Source organism: Thunnus thynnus, chromosome 21 (assembly GCF_963924715.1).
Source record: "Thunnus thynnus chromosome 21, fThuThy2.1, whole genome shotgun sequence".
NCBI classification, from domain to species: Eukaryota; Metazoa; Chordata; class Actinopteri; order Scombriformes; family Scombridae; genus Thunnus; species Thunnus thynnus.
In genome coordinates, this window is record NC_089537.1 from 5,200,268 (window position 1) to 5,218,037 (window position 17,770).

Here is a 17,770-nt window from a genome sequence, read left to right on the forward strand (position 1 = left end):
AAATGTAAAAGAACAGTACAATTACTACTCAAATTGCTTGTTGGAAACATCGATCACAGTTAACAGACTGAAGTCCTGGTTCATTTTTGACCTACTGTGCTTTATTCCTGACATTTCAGGGATGCAAACTTTTGGTTTTACCTCCAAATAAAGAAGCAAATTAGCCTGATAATCTAAACCTTCTGCTTCACACTCCATCAGACTTTGTTTTCAGATCTCAGCGATTAAATTTATGAGTAGCATGTTATTACATCCAATGAAAATGAACCACAGTTGCAATAAACCGGAATTTCCCTTCAAATAAATAGAAACCGGAGCGCCACTGTACATCCACGGCAGAGAAAGCGAGAGTGAGTGTTCACAGCCGTCTTCCTCGAACGCCCGTCGCTGTAGGTGATTTTTGAAAAAGAGCCACAGGTCTCGTCTTTCCCTGTTCGCTTTCTCAGGGAGCACCGTCGTCATAATGAAGGTGTGTAATAGAACATGACACCATAATTATATTCTCTCAGTTAAGAGGCAGTGTTTACAACAAGCACAAGGCTGCCTTTATTTTTCTCCCTCCTTACACACACTCACTCCCTCTTTGTCTCGCTCTCTCGCCTGCCCCGTCTTCGCTTCATATCATGTGCCATTTAATTGCATTAAAAAAAAAAATGCTTGATGAAAAAATGAAAAAAGTAAATTGCTTTAAATTGCCTGTCACAGATTGTGCGGAGTTGCCATAGAGCAATAAGACTTGGTGCATTGTGTTTGGGTGCTGGTTAAGAAAGATTAATGTGTCTGCTGCCAATTTTCGAATGCCCCGTGATTCTACGCTCAAAGAATTGCCTGGGATAACATTTTGAATCACAACAATTAGCTATTAAATGTATCTATTGGTTTTTATCAAATGCAGGACCATGAGGATAGAGACAGGGACACAGCAAGTTACACAAATGCATTTGTCAATAAATATTGGATCTGGCCAGCTAATGGCCTTCCCAGTGCACATGTGCTGTTGAACACAATGGGCCTGGGTGGCATTTTAGCCTAATCTAGACTTGGGAGTGACCTCTCAGAGTAGGCTTTCTCATCTCCTCTCTTCTTCTCTCCTCCTTACCTTCTTCTACCTCTCCCACCTCTTCTCTTCCTGTTTTTTTTTCTCCCCCTAACGAGAGATATGAGCGACACGGCAAAGCACCCTATCGCGCCCGTTGAGCCGAAGACTTCCACAGCAACCCAGAAAGAGCCCCGGGGGTGCAATTAAAAGTGAGAGAGGAGAATGTCAGCCAAGGGGGGTGAGCAAGGGAGAGGAGAAGGGATGAGGGAAGGAGGGGGGGGGGGGAGGGAGGAAGGTTGGGCACTGGTGCCACAGGTAACATGGTCATGTTACAATCCACAGAGGAGGCCCTTAAAGGCTGTTAATGTGTGGAGGTGTCAGCAGCAGGTTGTTCCACCATCTTTTCTGTCTCTGGCCTCCTCGCTCGCCCCTTCCACCCTCCCTCCTGGCTTCGTCTCGGACTCGGTTTGTTAAGAGGACTCAGACTCAGACAAGGTGTCATTCACAACCCATGTTATGCTGCTCGCTGGTGAAATTTTACAGCTAAATTTGGGAAACCAAACTCGACCCAAATCTAGGGTTCTCCATTTGTCTTATCGCCCATGTGGGTTACTGGTTCACAACAGATTTCCCAATGGCAAAAGATCAAAAACTGGGTAGCTGGATGAACTTTTGCTCCCTAAAATGTGGAAAAACAAGCCTCGTGTGTCCCTTGTCCTTGCAGCAACGTGGATACAGATGCGACCAAACAAGGAAAAAAAAAAAAAAAAATTCCCCCAGAATCCTGTCAATATATATTGATCTTTTGTTTAGCTGAGAAACACCGTCTAGACACAGTGCCGCATTGTCTTGAAAATAACTTCACCCCCCCCCCCCCCCCCCCCCCCCCCCCCACTCCAATCTGACATACAGATGCACACGCCTCACAGATTAAGGCGAGGAAATTGATCACTAAAAGGAGATTTCAGACAGATGGAGGATATTACCACAAAAGAAAATATATATATATATAAAAAAAAAAAATCTACGGATTGAGGAGGGCAAAATCATCATCATAAAATGTTGGCGAATAAACAGCTGAAAATCCCCCGGTCAAATTGGAATGCAGAGATGAACTGGAATTCCTGACTGAATGTCAGACACTGTAGAGCAAAACACCAGAGTCCTCTAGTCGATATTAGGATTCAACCTGCAACGCTGGAATACCGCAAAGATTTAGTTAACGGTTCTCTAAGTCCCCTTTCTGCTTCTAAATAGCACATTAAGTTTCCTTCCAAGATGTGATACCAATTTACCAATATCATCAGGCTGTTTCTGGATGTTTATCCACAAATTACTAACATATCACAGGCCCTTTATTTCAGGAACATTGTGATATAAATTTTAGGTGACAGCTCTTTCTTCACAAAAAAAAAGGACACATGGGTGCTTTGGTATGAAAAACTTTCCTGATCATACATGAATGTGCTTTTGACTGAATGACAGTAATCCAAACAAATTAGCTCATACTATCCCTGTCAGACGCAGCGGTGTGCCCACAGCATTCATCTCGATGCGCCACTCCAGAGCTCACTGCAAACACATTACCTTGCCTCGCTGCCCAAATGCATACCAAATAACCCATATAAATCATACAATCTGGGCCAAGTCAATGAGAGCCCCCCCCTTATTTTCCCTGTTTTCTAGTTCTTTCCACCATGCCATCATTCAGCAGAGCTCGCATCACTCAGTCCGAAGCTCTCACAACCGTCGTCGGAGTGGCCCAGTTTAGAACCCACAGAGGGCTCCTGAAGTAACCCTTCCTCTAGTGTACTTGATTTTATGTCTCCACAGTCTGGACTAAATTGCGGGTTGCCAGCTCTCCACACACTGCTCTGTCTCTCAGCTTGCTGCCTTTTCTTTTCTCCCTGTTGTCACTTTGACAAAAACAAAGATGGGTTTTTTTGTCTATGAACTTGCACCAGTGTTTCTGGCTGTGTTTACCATCAAGCAACTGGGAGGTTGAAGAGAGAATCCTCTCTGAATTCACTACGGATTTACTTAGTGTATTAGGGCAGCGTCGTTTTGTCCCAGCTCTAGTGCCAAATAGTGACTTTCAGCCCTGAAATATGGTTTTGAACTGTGCCATCATAAACAACAGACACTCTCACTTTTTAGTGAACAGTTTCTGATTCCACTTCTCCGAATTAATTGACTAAATGGGAGCTTAAAGTCATTATCTCCCCTCGCCAGTTCTCCAATCCTGCGCTAGGGGCTAATAAATGGAGGTTTGATTTCGCTAAATGTCCTCTCGCGAAGATTAATAACGCCTAGTACCCTGGTGGCAAACAGATGTGGTCATCCTTGCTCCGCGGCAGAACAAATGGGCACGAGACATCCTCGCACATAAAGAGCAAAGGAATAATAGCTTAATGGCCTTCATCCGGTGACACGTTAGCGGGTGAGACGTGCTCGGTTGTTTGCTTTTTCCTGTGTGTTCACCAGAGCACATGTTTTGTCACCAGCAGCCTTGTGGTCTGACACAGCAGCTCTCTTTCTGAGGGACTGACAATGGCAGAAGTGGTGGGGTGGGGGGGGGAAGAGGGGAGGATGGAGGAGGCTCAATGGAGGGGTCTGCTGGCTTCCTGCTTTCCCCACTGTGGCCTTTGTGGTAATACACTGGTGGTTATGGGAGCCTCCGTCTCTATGCAAATCAGTGTTTGCCCTCCCGAGTGTTTGTTTGTGCCATGTGCAGTCGAGCACAAGAGTCTGTTTTTTCTGTACGTTTAGCCTCGCACAGTCTGGAGCCAAAAGGCCAGAGCTGCATCAATGTAGGAATAATACTCATAATAAATCTGGTAATTAAAAGCTGTTATTTATATATCAATAATGTTGTTTACCGCTTAATAATATCGCCCTACCATTATATTAGATCATGCGGCAGTCGTTGCTTTTAAATGAATAGTGCGTCTCTGGGAGCAGATGCATTGATTGGACTACACAAAGGTCAAACTTGGCGCAGTGAATTGAAAATCAGTGAAGGAGCTGTGTTCCCACGTTTGTCTCAGCCTCCCCGTTGTGACAATTACATGAGAGGGAACGACGTGGAAGCACATTTCCATCCAGGCGTATATCGACTGTAACAGCGGGTCAGCAGCAAGATGGCTACAAACACAATTGTCACACAACACTAAATAATACATGGAGCTAAAACAAAGACATCACACACCTAAAATATGGCCCTAATAAAAAGCCGCACAGAGGAAATGTGTTCCCCCCCCCCCTCTCGACTAAGAGTAATGACCTTTCCTAGAAGCCCACCATAAAATAACACAGCGACAGTTAGGAGCTCCTTGTTTTTACATTATTAATAGCGGAGGCTTCACACGCACTCGTAAGCTAGAGATGCGCGCCGATACTCTGGCTTGTTTTTGACTGTTCTTAAATTGGACAAAATTCTCTCACACTGCACCCGACTAAAACTACTGAGGCATTCGGGTGTTAAGAAAGCCATTTGTCACAGGCAGGACTTCTGCCGGGGATATCAGCCCGGGCTCGGGATAAAAAACAAAACAAAAATAATGCGAATTGTGTGAATACCATTCAAGAATAAGGCACACAATTTGTGGTGACATCTGAATTCAAATGCTCTGTATAAATACATATTTTCTTTGCAGCACTCCTCCAGAAATGAAAAGGGGGGATATTTGCTGGCTTTTCATTTGTCTTGGTATGTTTCTTTGAATAGATTTTTTACAGTATCGCTGCTAAAATAAGGGTTCGGTTCAGCCAATCACATCAAAAAGGGGATTCAAGCCTCCTCTGAGCTTGAACAACAGACGGACTTGATCTCCTCTGACCTTAACTGTGACTCATGTTTATTTACCTCGGCTAGTTATTCCTGAGGGACAGTGGCCTCATCATTGAAATGAGCGCCGCGATGGGTTTCTTTTTTTATTGCCACTCCTGGGAACAGGACGACTCTAATGAACAAAGACGCTTGATTGATCCGAGTTAGCATTTGATTCCCGGAGCACCGCCTGGACACACGATTCAATATGCTGGCACGCCGGTGGAGCACCCCTTGAACTTTGCTGTACACACATCTTTAATCACACTCACCTTTTCTGGTGGCTGGTGTGACTTCCAGCTTATTTGTAATTACCAAGCTCCTCGGGGGGGTTGGCTGAACAACAGGCCCGGCCATAGGTCACGGAGAGACACTGTAGCTGGCCATATGGGCTCCGGGCCCAGGGGCAGAGGGAGAGTAGGTGGACGCCGGCGCTGGCATCGGGAAGTTACCAGAACGGGTCGGGGCGGGCGATTGAATTATTCGGAGACAGGAGACAGCCTTATCGAGCAGAGGCCACATTGCACTGACGTTTTCACCTCAGTTTCTATTTCCCATTTCACACCTGGACTATTGCCAGATAGGATATGTTCAGCCACCTCGTTTTTTTTTTTACCCCGATATTCACAATCGCCAGCCACCAGTCAAAAAGAGGGTATAGCGCGTTATCTATCACCACCTTACCACCCGCGGCACCCTCCCCTCTCTCCCCCTGAACCCTCTCCTGCCTCCTCCCTCCTCCCTGTTGTCACCAGCGCGGCAGCAGCATGGTGTTATTACAGATAAACAATCAATACTGCATTAACGTGTCCACTGAGGCTACCTGGAGTTAAACAGGCAGACGAGGAAAATAATTCAACCCAATGTCATGGGCGGACTTCAAGCAACTAATCTTGCTCATGAACTGGCAAACCGATATATATATATATATGTATTGAAAATTCAGGCCACTTTCTTTCATTATCCTCAGCCATCATTTCTTTGTGTTTGAGGTCACCAGATACATTTCTTTTCCTTCCTCTCCTCACTGGTCACAGAATGAAACCCCACTGCATTAAAGAAGTAATACCCTACTTTATAGCAAAGGTGACCATGGATATTGGAGAGCAGGGACCCATACGATCGATTTGGAGCGAGGAATGGAAATTTTAACATGATTCCCGGCCAGGCATTTTAACTCAGGAGTATTGGAGCCTCTCTTTTGATGATTGCTTCCAATCCAACTCGCTACTCCCATTTCAAAATTCTGATGACGTCTTTATTTAGGAAAAAGGGCAGCGATGTGAGGCAGACCCCTGGTGCCCTGCTGATAGCTGTGTGGTCCTGTTCCTCTTTGCAAAGCTTGTATGCAGCAAATTTGCATCTACATTCCCAACGCTGCCCATTGAAAAAAAAAAAAAAGAAGGCTTTTTTGTTCAGAACCTCTGTGAAAAAATGAAAACAAAGGCGTTCTTATGAAGAGGCCCGACAAATAGTCCCTGCCTCTCCGTCTCCCAGACTGGAATTAAATACTCCTCATTCCATCCTCATTCATTAGCCCCCACGCCCACAACCCTAACACCATACCGGGGGTATGAAATACCTTGCACACACACACACACACACACACACACACACACACACACACAAAATAAAGGAGTTGGACTTGGCTGAATGATTGCAGAGACTGTTTACTAATACTGCTGCTCACTCTGCTTTATTACAGAGTGCCAGGCTTTCCATTACTGCAAAGGGAAAGAGAAAAGAGGGGAAGAAGGAGAGGAGGAGGAGGTGGAGGAGGGAGCAGGGACAGAACAGAAAAGGAGAGAGAGGGAGAGACTGCCAACGTCAGATTAAAAGAAGAAGAAGAAGAAGAAAAAAAAGAATGGCTCAGTTGATTTACACCTTCATTACTCTCCCCTAACTCTGCTTATTGCAAATCATGATGCTGCTTTATGAGCTGAATCCTCTATTACGACAAGGCCGGGAAGACAGTGCTTTAGTCCATAAAGCAACCGTACAGTAACCGCCACCCGGCAGCACCCAACCCACTCATCCTACCACCCAGCTGCCAAGGGATGGGGGGGGGGTGGAGGGAGGTGAGGGGGGGAAGCAAGACAGAAAAACCAAGCCACTGACGAAATTTGGTCCAGCGCACAAACCCGGAGCTTGGCATCTAGTTCAGATTTCTCTGAGCTCTATGCCAAAGAAGTATGGGTTACTGAGCTCAAAGCTCTGCGGTTATGTCGGGGAAGGAACTCACAGAGAGTGTTTAACGTTAAAGTGAGCAATGCCATGTTTAAGTCAACAAACACGTAGGGCACTGGAGGTGTGTGTTTACTGCCTCCCCTACCACAAACTGAGGAGGTGCTACTGATGCGTTTACTCTACAAGCTGTTGGGGGGAACATGGGTGTATTTAGATAGAGGACAGAATGTATTTTTGTACTTTTATTTATTGAACCAAGAGGAGGACTTGCTCTTTTTTTCTTGCAATGATTGAATTTGGGTCCATGTGTGTGTGTGTGTGTATGTGTGTGGCTAGCAGGTCTAAGAAGAAATAGTTGAGGAAGCCAGGTGCAAGACCTAATAAATCAGCAGATAGGATGAGGCATGTAGGTGAGCTCGTGTGTCAGTGCGCTGATATAAACAGGGCGCGGGTGCATGAGACACACTGGATGGAGGTTTGTTATGTGTATGTAACACGCTGCTCCGGCCTGGCCTGTCTGACTCCCATCTGGAACAGGGTTGACAGAAAAGTTGACAGATGCTTCACCAACGTCCATTATTTATGAGACTGAGATCCACACTGCATTTCACAAGTGTCTGCTTCTGCTACTGTAGGTCGAGTCCTGACATTGTATTCTCTGTGTGTGTGTGTGTGTGTGTGTGTGTGTGTGTGTGTCCACGCATACACACACACATACATCCACTTGCTTTCTTGTGTTTGTGTGGGAGGCTGATGAGTGGGTAGCTGAATGTACAGATCCGTTTTTTTGCTCAAATGCACGAGTGCGTGCTTACATATTTGTGTCTGCACATTTGCGTATGTCAGAACCCTAAGTAACCACTCCACCTGCCTCTGTGAGTCTAACCCTTGACCTCTGGAGTGTCACTAAATCCCTGCCAGACAGTCAGTCCTTTCAGCTCCTGCATGGAGGACCATACACCAGCAGACTCCAGCTCTCTTAAAACCCACTTAGAGGCTTACAGCTGGGAGGCCCGACCATCGGATTGAATTAAGGCTATGATTAATTGAATCTAGTGGTGAGTAACTTGAGTGACTGATGTCTCGTAGGACCAAAGGTCTAGACACAATGCTTCAGAATAAAGCTATATTCATTCATTCAGTGACATCACAGGCAGTTTCAGTGTGCCTCAGGCATGGATGGTTGCCTCTAATATTATTGCTTAGAGTGCTGCTTTAAGCTCAATACCACCGGCAGCTCTGCTGCTGCTGCTAAGAGGGCCAATGTTAATGAGAGGCACAATATAATTAATACAAATGGAATGTTTAATGCAATTTTTCCATTTCAAAGAAATTCCCCCGGCATCTTTCTGAACAACAAATTCAACTCTCTTACATTGTCCTCAGGCAAACAATAACGCAAGTTTGGCATTGCCTTCATTAGATCAAACTCAATTATTGCAGAGTGCTTGCAGCTCCTCTAGCACAGGGGTGGACGCTGAGGCCGCCTTCTCCGCCAACTTGAAGGTCCGCTGGCAGGTCCTGTCCCATTTTTCTTTGACGGACGGCGGCGTCAAACAGTAGTTCGAGGCCTTTGAGACCCGTACACATCCATTTGTCAGTTATTCATGTCAAAGCACAGTGTTCAGCTGTTGGAGGTCTCAAAGAATGACCTTTTCTCAAAGGGGACAGGTTTCCCCTCCTGTCTGAAAGATGCCCTGGGTATTATTCAGCCCAATACAGTAGCGCGCTGTTATTACTGCATGTCCCATGGTGCTGCAGAAAGCTTGTATTGCGTCCTTCCCAGAGGAATATACGGCCCCGGAACGGTACGTGCGCTTTGATTCGGCAGGTAGTTTGTATGGAGGTCTTTCTATTTCTCTCGTTCACAATGAACCATCCTAATGTTTTGAGAGGTAGCAGAACAATGGCAGAAACCTCTCGTTTTCACTCCGGGGATTGAAAGTAAATAGGACCTTTGCTGATGTGTTTGCCTGTTCATTTACAGAACCTCAGAATACAGCTTGCACATTGTACCTCTGCGGAAAAAAAAAAAAAAAAATGAAAAGAAAAAACTCACAAAGGCATTCTGCAGGACAATAGCGCAGCGGAGGAAAACAGGCGCACAATGGAGTCCAGATATCATTCACAACATAGACAGGAGACCATTATCCTCAGAAGGAGGGGCCCATCTGAAGGTGACAGATTTGGGAGACGGAGGAATTGTGCACACAGCGCTGCCACCAAGACAACAGTCTCCCCCCCCTGAAGCCTCACCTATGAGGGACAGGGTTTTTTGCAGTAGCATAGCCCGCAATGTTGAGGTGTTACACGTCATCTGCAATAACCTGGATCATTACTCCTGGAGGCTGTTAGAGAGGAAAATCACATCACTCTGCTTTCAGTGCTGCCAAGAAAAATTGACACACTAAAAGTCACACACCTCAATATGCACATGCACGCACAAAAGGGCCCCACAAACAGCCTCACCTCCACCGTCCCCAAACAAACACATACACACATGTGTAATTACACACCCACAATCTATCACATACTGTCAGCAGTGACTGGGGGGTTAACATACCAAGTGGCATCCCAACTGCGTTCCACCAGCCAGTGTTGCCTGAAGCTGACAGCTCTCACTGCGGCTGCCTTGCAGGAGTAAAGTAAGCATCATTATCATCTTCTCTCGCCATACCTCTCTCTCTACTTGGAACAAGCATAACACTCTTTTAAAATCTTCCCTTCTTTTATCCACCAGCCGACCCCCTTTTCTTTCACTGTCTTCATTGTACTCCAGTCAGGCGCTAATGCTCCTTGTCCTGTGGCTGGACTCTCTGATCTCCTATTACCCTCTCGTCTTCAGACAGTCAATATTATCCCCCCCCCCCCTCCACCCCTTCACGACCAATCCTCCTCTTTCCTATCCCTCTGCTTTCACAAAAGTCTCAAAAGTCAGACAGACAATGTTGACCCCCGTCCACCCCACCTCCTCCACTCCTTCATGCACTTGCTCGTCTTCCATAGACTTATTAACTGGCTGTCATGTTGAGCAGCCTTCCCCCAGACAGTGTTTAGCGTTCCTCCGTCCACTTACTGCAGCCAGAGTTAAGCCTCTGGGCTTTGCACAGACAGGAATCCAACTAGAGGGGAAAGGCAGGACCTGCGGACATGATCTGTCTGCTGCACTCACTCACATTCTTCCTCCTGCACCAACTACCTCAAGGCAGGGCTGAAACACACACATCATACAAGGCATTACCTCCAGGTGGGGTTGTTTTTTTTTTTCTTTCCTGTAGGACAATGTAGAGCACCAGAGTAGCAGATGACGAGATTAGGAACATTTAAATATCTTTTTTTATAAAATAACAATATTTAATTTTTTTAGGGTTGGAGGAAGAAAGTCACAAGACAAATTTTTATAGCATATTTTGTCATATAAGTTTAATTAAATTCCATAATTTTTTAAAGTTTCTTTTTATACTAGTTAGAATACAGATATCTTAACCTGTTCAGAACCCCATTATGTTCCAAACACCAAAAAATACTTTAATGGTGGATTTCTACTCTAAATGCACTCATCAATCATTGGCAATCAATAAAAATGGATTAAAATGCTTTATCATGTGTCATTTTTTCTGTCCATTCCAATGGACGGACAATGTTAGCATGAGAAACCAGTAAACCAGTAGTAAAAATGACAATAAGAGACCTTTTTTCAACAACAAAATTTTTCATGAATAGTTAACTCATATCAATGCTTTAAAACACATTGAATATTTATTTTGTATTATTTTAAAAAATATATATTGACAAAATAATAAGGGGTCAGTCCAGAGTGGTTTGTTCAGTTCATTGGATTGTAAATAATCAATAGGATGCATTATATACATGTATATGTATGTATGTCCCCACCTATTAATAAACTTGTGACAACACCAGTGTTACGGTAACACCAGACATTTCATAAGATGAGATATTTCTTGATGACGTTCAATATCTGTAGAGCGCTTACTTTGATCTTTAACATTAGATTTTTAGTTTAAATCCCTAACTTCAGAGTTAGTGACAGCTGGCTTCAGGCTGCTCCCAGCGCGTCGTGTACAGCCGGGCTGTGGTGCACATAGACACGGGGACGAGCCAGACGATGACCACCGCTTGAACCCAGAACCGGAGTGACCCGCCTGCTATCCGGAGAGAGACACGCTGAGAGCAGGCTGAGCAGGCAGAGAATGGAAGAGTTTCTGCTGAAAACAAACACCGAAACCCGGGGAGACATGAGTGCAGCTGCTCGCTAACAGCTCTGTGTGTTTACAGCAGAGAGAAGGCGGGAGGACAGACGTCTCACTCTGCTACTCTGTGCTGCGACTCTTTCGGTTTATAACTGTAGCGTCCGCTGCCTGAGTAAGTACTGATAACACGCTTAAAACTTTACAAATTAGAGTTTTTTTATTTGATGAACATGGGCACTGATACGCAAAAATGAACTAAATGGGTTTTATTTCTATAAAAAGCAAAACCACAGTTTTGTATGTAATGTAATGTAATGGGTGTATACCCTAACACCGTGTAACACCGACTACTACCTGTTAGCCTAATCTTGTATCTTGAGTTCTGTTCAGTAACTTGAAAAACAGTCTGAAAAACCAACATGAAAAAGAATCATGATAAGCTAAAAAATCGTGATATGATATTTTATCGCCAATATCGCCATATGGCCAACCCTTACATCCAATCAAATAAGTCTGTGCATGTAGGTGGAGTCAGATGACATCATCATTGGAACGGTCATGGGATCTGAACGGGTTAAAGTTTGACACCTCCCTATAAAAAACTACGAAGGCGAGATGCTCTCAAGATGTAATTTTGACAAGATCTAATTTTTGATGAATGACTTTCTTAATTGGGAAACTTAAATCAGTGGGTACATTTGTACCTCTGCCAAGGAAGTTACATTTTCACCCCTGTTAGTTAATCTGTGCGCCGGCAGGGTGTCTGAAAAACTCATGAACAAATTTCCATGAAATTTGGCGGAGAGATTGTCCTCAAGCTACGGAACAGTTGATTAGATTTTGATAGTGATCTGGATCTGTGATTTTCACTATTAGATGATTATTGTTTTCTCCCCACACATATTGGATATAGAGATTTAATTCCAAATCCAATCCAAAGCCTAACGCTACGCTCGCAGGGTCAAGAAATCGATTTCACCTCGAATTTAAGAAAGGAGGAATGTTTGCCGTCCTTGAAGGTGGCTTCCTTCTAGTTTTTTTGCTCATATTTTAGATGACACCCAAAAAAAAAAAAGAATTCAACTCCCAGGCTAAACTCGGCATTGTGTGGTAGCTACAATACTGGATTTGTCATCTGCCCCTTCCTTCTACACCCTCCCCTTCCCGGGGCAAATGGTGTAAGAAATGAGACGTGGCTGGTGGATAGACTTTCATGCCCCTGCTTTACCAGTGTCATTTCCGCAACTCTGAAATTGTGCCATGGTCTACAGGGCTTTGTTGTAAATCACTATCTCCCACTGTCAGACTGCAGTCTGCTGCACACTGTGGATGCCTGGCTTTCTGCTGCCTCCTGGGTGACTAATATATCTTGTTAAATTGTGCTGAGAAGCGTGCGGAGAACTCTACACCTTCCTTCTTTGTACTGTGTTTGTTTGCTTGCATTTGTGCCTGCCTCTGTGTGTGTGTGTGTGTGTGTACTTGAGTGTGCCTACTTCAAAATGTGTGTCGCTCTGCGTCTGTGCATCCGTGTCTATGCGTCTGCATTTCGTGACTGAATAGGTAGGTGGGTATGTTACTTTTGCAAATATGTTCACTAAACTCCGCGAGTCTGTCAGGCTTTGTTGGTAATTCAGTTAGATTGCTATTCAGCCAGCTTCCGCTCGACACCACCACAGTATCGGAGTTGTGAAGCTATCTCTCAGCCACTTCATAATTAGAAAAGCTGTGGAGCCAAGCCACAGTTTGAGAAGAGGGAAGAGGGAGAAAAAAAAAAAAAAAAAAAAAGCTGTTGGCAGACTGCATTATTCAACATTGGCAGCAATTTACTCTGTCTCCCACCCCAAAGACATGAATCTAAGTGATTTCATAGTCACATCCGTCCTAGTGTGCCATACTGTATAAAGCTGGACTCTTCTCTTATCACCAGTTCTTAAGCCATGCACTGTATACTATCAGCTTTATCCAGCACTGTACACACACATGCCGCACACACACACACACACCATATCTCCGTCTAACCGCTTTTGAAAATAGATTTATGAGTATATTTCTGTGTAATTGGTGTTCTCCTGCACAAAGCAGGGAGAGATAATTACCCATTGTTAAGTGAGGTGTAAACTGTCTGATCCATGTGTATTTATCTTCTCAGCACACACAGAGTAAAATAGGCCCTTTTTTTGGGGGAGGATTTAGGCAGACTCTACAGTATACCGTTCTACTCTCCTGGCCACCGTCCAGCTTTAAAATCCCTTTTGGCGAAACCTGTCGAGAAACAGCCTTTTGGCTTAACTGTATCTTGTCTAATTCGAACGTCTTTTTTTGTTTTAGTCATAGCAAATTCAATCTAGAACTCTGGTTGACCTTCAGAGGGAAGGTGACGCCAGCCCCCGCCGATAGATTTAACTCCAAACAGACGTCAGAGCGTCGGCGGGCGAGAAAATACGTCGTGGCTTATTTTGGGATTTTTTTTTTTTTGTTGTGCAATTACGATTCTGACTGCTCCGTAAATAGGTGTCCCTGAAGGCAATCTGTCTCAACAGTGAGGAGCAGTTGCCAGTCTGCCTGCAGGAGCTCCAACAGTCAAAACAAGCCTCAAGAAATAAAAGACAACAGCGTCATGGTGTTGGGGGAGAAAAGTCAAATCTGCTCATTCCTTGGTGAAACAGCTAAACGAGTCTGTCCTGTACACCAGGGGGCATTGTTTTGGAGATAGAAAAGAAAAGAAAAGGAAAAAAAAAACCCAGTTGGGTTGGCACTGAAAGCAGCAACTCCCAGATAAATATTTGGCACAAGAAAATCTTAGGAGGAATCCCGGAGCACACGCTGTACAAACAACGTCATGATTTATTATCACATCATACAGACCGTGACTAATGCAGTCAAACAATCAAGGTGCGTCTAGTGAACTACAATGCCCGGAGGTGCTCTCTCCGAAGCCGCTGACTTCAAATGTTTGGTAAGCGAAGCACACGCGGAAGAGCCACACGCTGCACATGCGGGCTCAACAAATGTCCACAAGTATCTACACACACACACACACATACACACACAGAAAAGGAAAGAAGGCCGTAGACATTCCCATAGGGGGGAGAGTACGCTTTAGCAGAGACAGCAGCCACTGGGACATGATTTTATTAGCTCCAGATGCCGCTGAAGAGAGGACTAGAAACGTTCAATATTATGAGCAGGACACATCACAATGATGCTGCCCATCTGGAGCACAAATAATGTAATCAACTTGGGTCACCGGTCATCATCGTCTGGCCGTCGGGTAAACCCACCATCCTGTGACGTCACCTCTCACAGGGACAGGCTGGAGCCGGCCCGGCCGGCAGATAGAGCTTCTCCAGCTTTTTTGGAATATCCCTTAAGCTGCCGCACATGACCCGCAGAGTGAGGATATTTGGATATTTTTTTTGGGGGGGGGGGGAGAAGAGAAAGATGAAATGTGAGGGACTGTCTTTTGTAATCTGAGCTCTGGTTTAAAAAATGCAGATGGCTCTGATGCGTCTATTCCCCTGCCTGTCAAATCAGTTCTGCAATATTCCTTTTAACATCTTCATACAAAAGCGCTCGCACAGTCCGGACCGTAAACACATATATATACACACCACGCTGTATGTTACCACACACACACACACGCATGCACACACGCAGAGCAACTCTATTTGCAGGGCCTTTAAATATTCAGTACCTGCCGTGTTTTCTGTATGACTTTGATCAGCCACAGATTCTACTCTGTCCCTTTCATCTCTGAACTTCAAACCAGCATATGAAAAACCTGGACCACAAAAACCTGTTCTGGTTCAGACAATCTCCTTTCACCAAGCTGCTGCTGCTGCTCTCTACCTTATAAAAACAAGCAGGAAGTCGTTGAAATATAGAAAAGAAAGAAGGAGAGGCGGTGAAGTTAACCCTGCTCTTGTTACAAATGTAAATGTTCTTTTTTTCCAGAGCCGACATCTTTGCCCAATCTTCCCTGATAAGATAAGCGCACATCCCTGTTTGTAATTTAGAAAGTGTGTGTGTGCAGAGGAGTGATTATTGCAGAATATTCCCCCGGGTAGTTTGACAACTCCCCCAAACAACTTCTTGGCCGCCTTCTGGCATATTAACTGAGGCTTACATTGAGCCAGAGCAAAAAAAAAAAAAACTTACATGGCGCAATCTGCAAGGCAACAGAAAGGACAGTCAAACTTTCTCAAGCACTAAATTCAATTTTCAGTATTGCACACGCCTATTAGTCTCACTACACCTCTCTCTGTCAATACCTGCAACTTCTGAGCAAAGAAGTCATTCTTTTTATAACCCTGCCTGTATTATTCAGCAAAAACCCCATTAAATATTCACAGGCACATAACTGATATCATCTTGTTGTCAATAAAGCTGGAGGACATGTTTGATAAAAAAAAAAAAAAAAAAACTTGAGTCAACTCCAGCAGTGCTCTCCCAAAAGCAAGGCCTTTCCACGGATCTCTAACAGCTAGTGCAAATAACAACAACAACAACAACAAAAAAAAGGCAGCAAAAGCATCACAGTGAGACTGCAGGCAACCGCAGATAGACAGTCATCCGCCTTTATCAGAGCATGCTGTCCCACCTGCATCGATTCGCATCCCGTGGATTTGCCACTGGCTGCAGCAAGATCATCGGTGGAAGAAGAGAGAGGGAGGGAGGGGGAGAAGAAGGGGGGAGGAAGGAGGGGGGGGATCAGCTTCACAGGTAGATTCAAGCAAGCATTGCAAAGGCCTTCAAGTTTCATGCGTGACAAAATACGGCAAATGTGCTTTTATTTATTTATTATTATTATTATATATATTCTTTCAAAGCTCAGGCCTTGCTCGCATCACTTCAGCGCGGCGGGGCAGCACTCGTCGTGCACCTCCGTGCAGCAGGAGGGGCACACACACACGTTCTTGTCTCTCTCTCTCTCTCTCTCTCTCTCTCTCTCCCCACATCGACGTTCATCGGCGAAATGAATGAGAATTACGCACACATTCAACTGAATACAAAAGTTGACGAAGCCGCTTGGCCATCGATTGACCCCGGCTATAAGTTGAACGAATAAGCTGTCAACGCGAATACAAATAACTTCCGATTCCAACTCATTTTAAATTCAAAGCCCGAAGTTATTCCACTAATTAGTCTACTGCGCACAGACTATATAGATTTTGATTCCACTAGCGATTTCATTAGAATCTGTACAAGAGGATATCAAGCCTCTATATAAGCGATACAACTATTTCGCTTTGGTCAGTATGTGAGCAACCCGGAGTAACCCGGCTCGGACAATTCAAAAATAGGCTACAAATGCTGCAGAAGAAGTAACTAGTCGCTTATCGAGCGGCGAATATGTGCCACAAATGTGCCAATTTTCCACAGTGGATAGAAGTTGTAAAAGCAAAAAAAAAAAAAAAAAAAGCCTCGCTCACCTTATAGTGAAGTTTATTCTAAGAGGATATTTTTTTTTCTCCTCTCCAGGCTTGTGAAGGCGCACGTCGGGAGCCAAGTGTATCCGTTCACTGCAGCTTTTTTGTTGCCCGTTGTTCCACCTCAACTGCGCGTCTCAGTCGCGCTGCATCACTTCTCGCTGTGGATGTCAGGGAGGAGGCTGAGAGGCTGAGGGGACTCAACCCTCCCATTGGCTGCCATTCACAAGTCCCCAGCAGAACACGGCGGAAAAAAAAGGGGAAGGGGAGGAAAAAAAAAAGAAAAAAAAAAAAGACACACACATACACTCACACGCGCGCGCGCGCACGCGCACACAAAAACAAAAGGAAGATAGAATAATGGGGGGATTACAGCTCCGGTGTGGCTGCATTTCAACTGCCAATAAGGGATGTTCAAGTTTAATAATAGGAGCTAAATGTTTTGTGTGTGTGTGTGTGTGTGTGCACGCGCTTTCTTTACATTAGCATAATCCCTGATTAATAGTTGCAAAGTCAGAGGTTGAATGTGGGTTTAAATCAATCAATAAATGGTTATTTTTTTTTGTAAAAAAAAAAAAAAAGCCTCCAGTTAGACTCGCTGCTTCCTATAAAACCTTGTAAGACGTAGATCATGTATGATTACAATAGCTAATTCAATTTGGATGGCTCTGCATGAAGTAAATGGATAAATGCACCAGCAGCTGCCAAGCCAGGACAAATTAGCATGTGTTTTATGATACCACCATGTTACTACTATACAATACTGTCGTTACTCTGCTAATAATAATACTTTCTCCACCACTCAAGACACTTTCTAGTGATTTTTTTTAAACATTTATTTATTTATTTACTTTCCTGAATCTGATAGGCACTAACAAACTTAGTTTAGCTCTTAGACAGTGAAAATGAAGTTTTTGAGCTTATTATATAAATTAATAATCATGCTGTTGCAGCTATGACCATGCATCTGCTATTACTGCACTTCTACTCTTCTTATATTATTCTACTGCAACTATTGCATGCTGTTGTTTCCACTAACCTACTTTATGACTAGTGCTACAATAATGCTGCTGCT

At 44.4% G+C, this 17,770-nt stretch overlaps 1 protein-coding gene across 1 annotated transcript in view; it reads right to left on the bottom strand.

The window, feature by feature from the left end:
* Nucleotides 1–17,427, bottom strand: part of LOC137173684 (cadherin-10-like) — a 61,703-nt gene extending 44,276 nt beyond the window's left edge. Inside the window, exon 1 of the mRNA XM_067578648.1 lies at nucleotides 16,699–17,427. The gene's annotated coding sequence lies outside the window, so the exon portion shown is untranslated. The remainder of the gene's footprint in view (nucleotides 1–16,698) is intronic.
* Nucleotides 17,428–17,770: the final 343 nt, after the last annotated feature.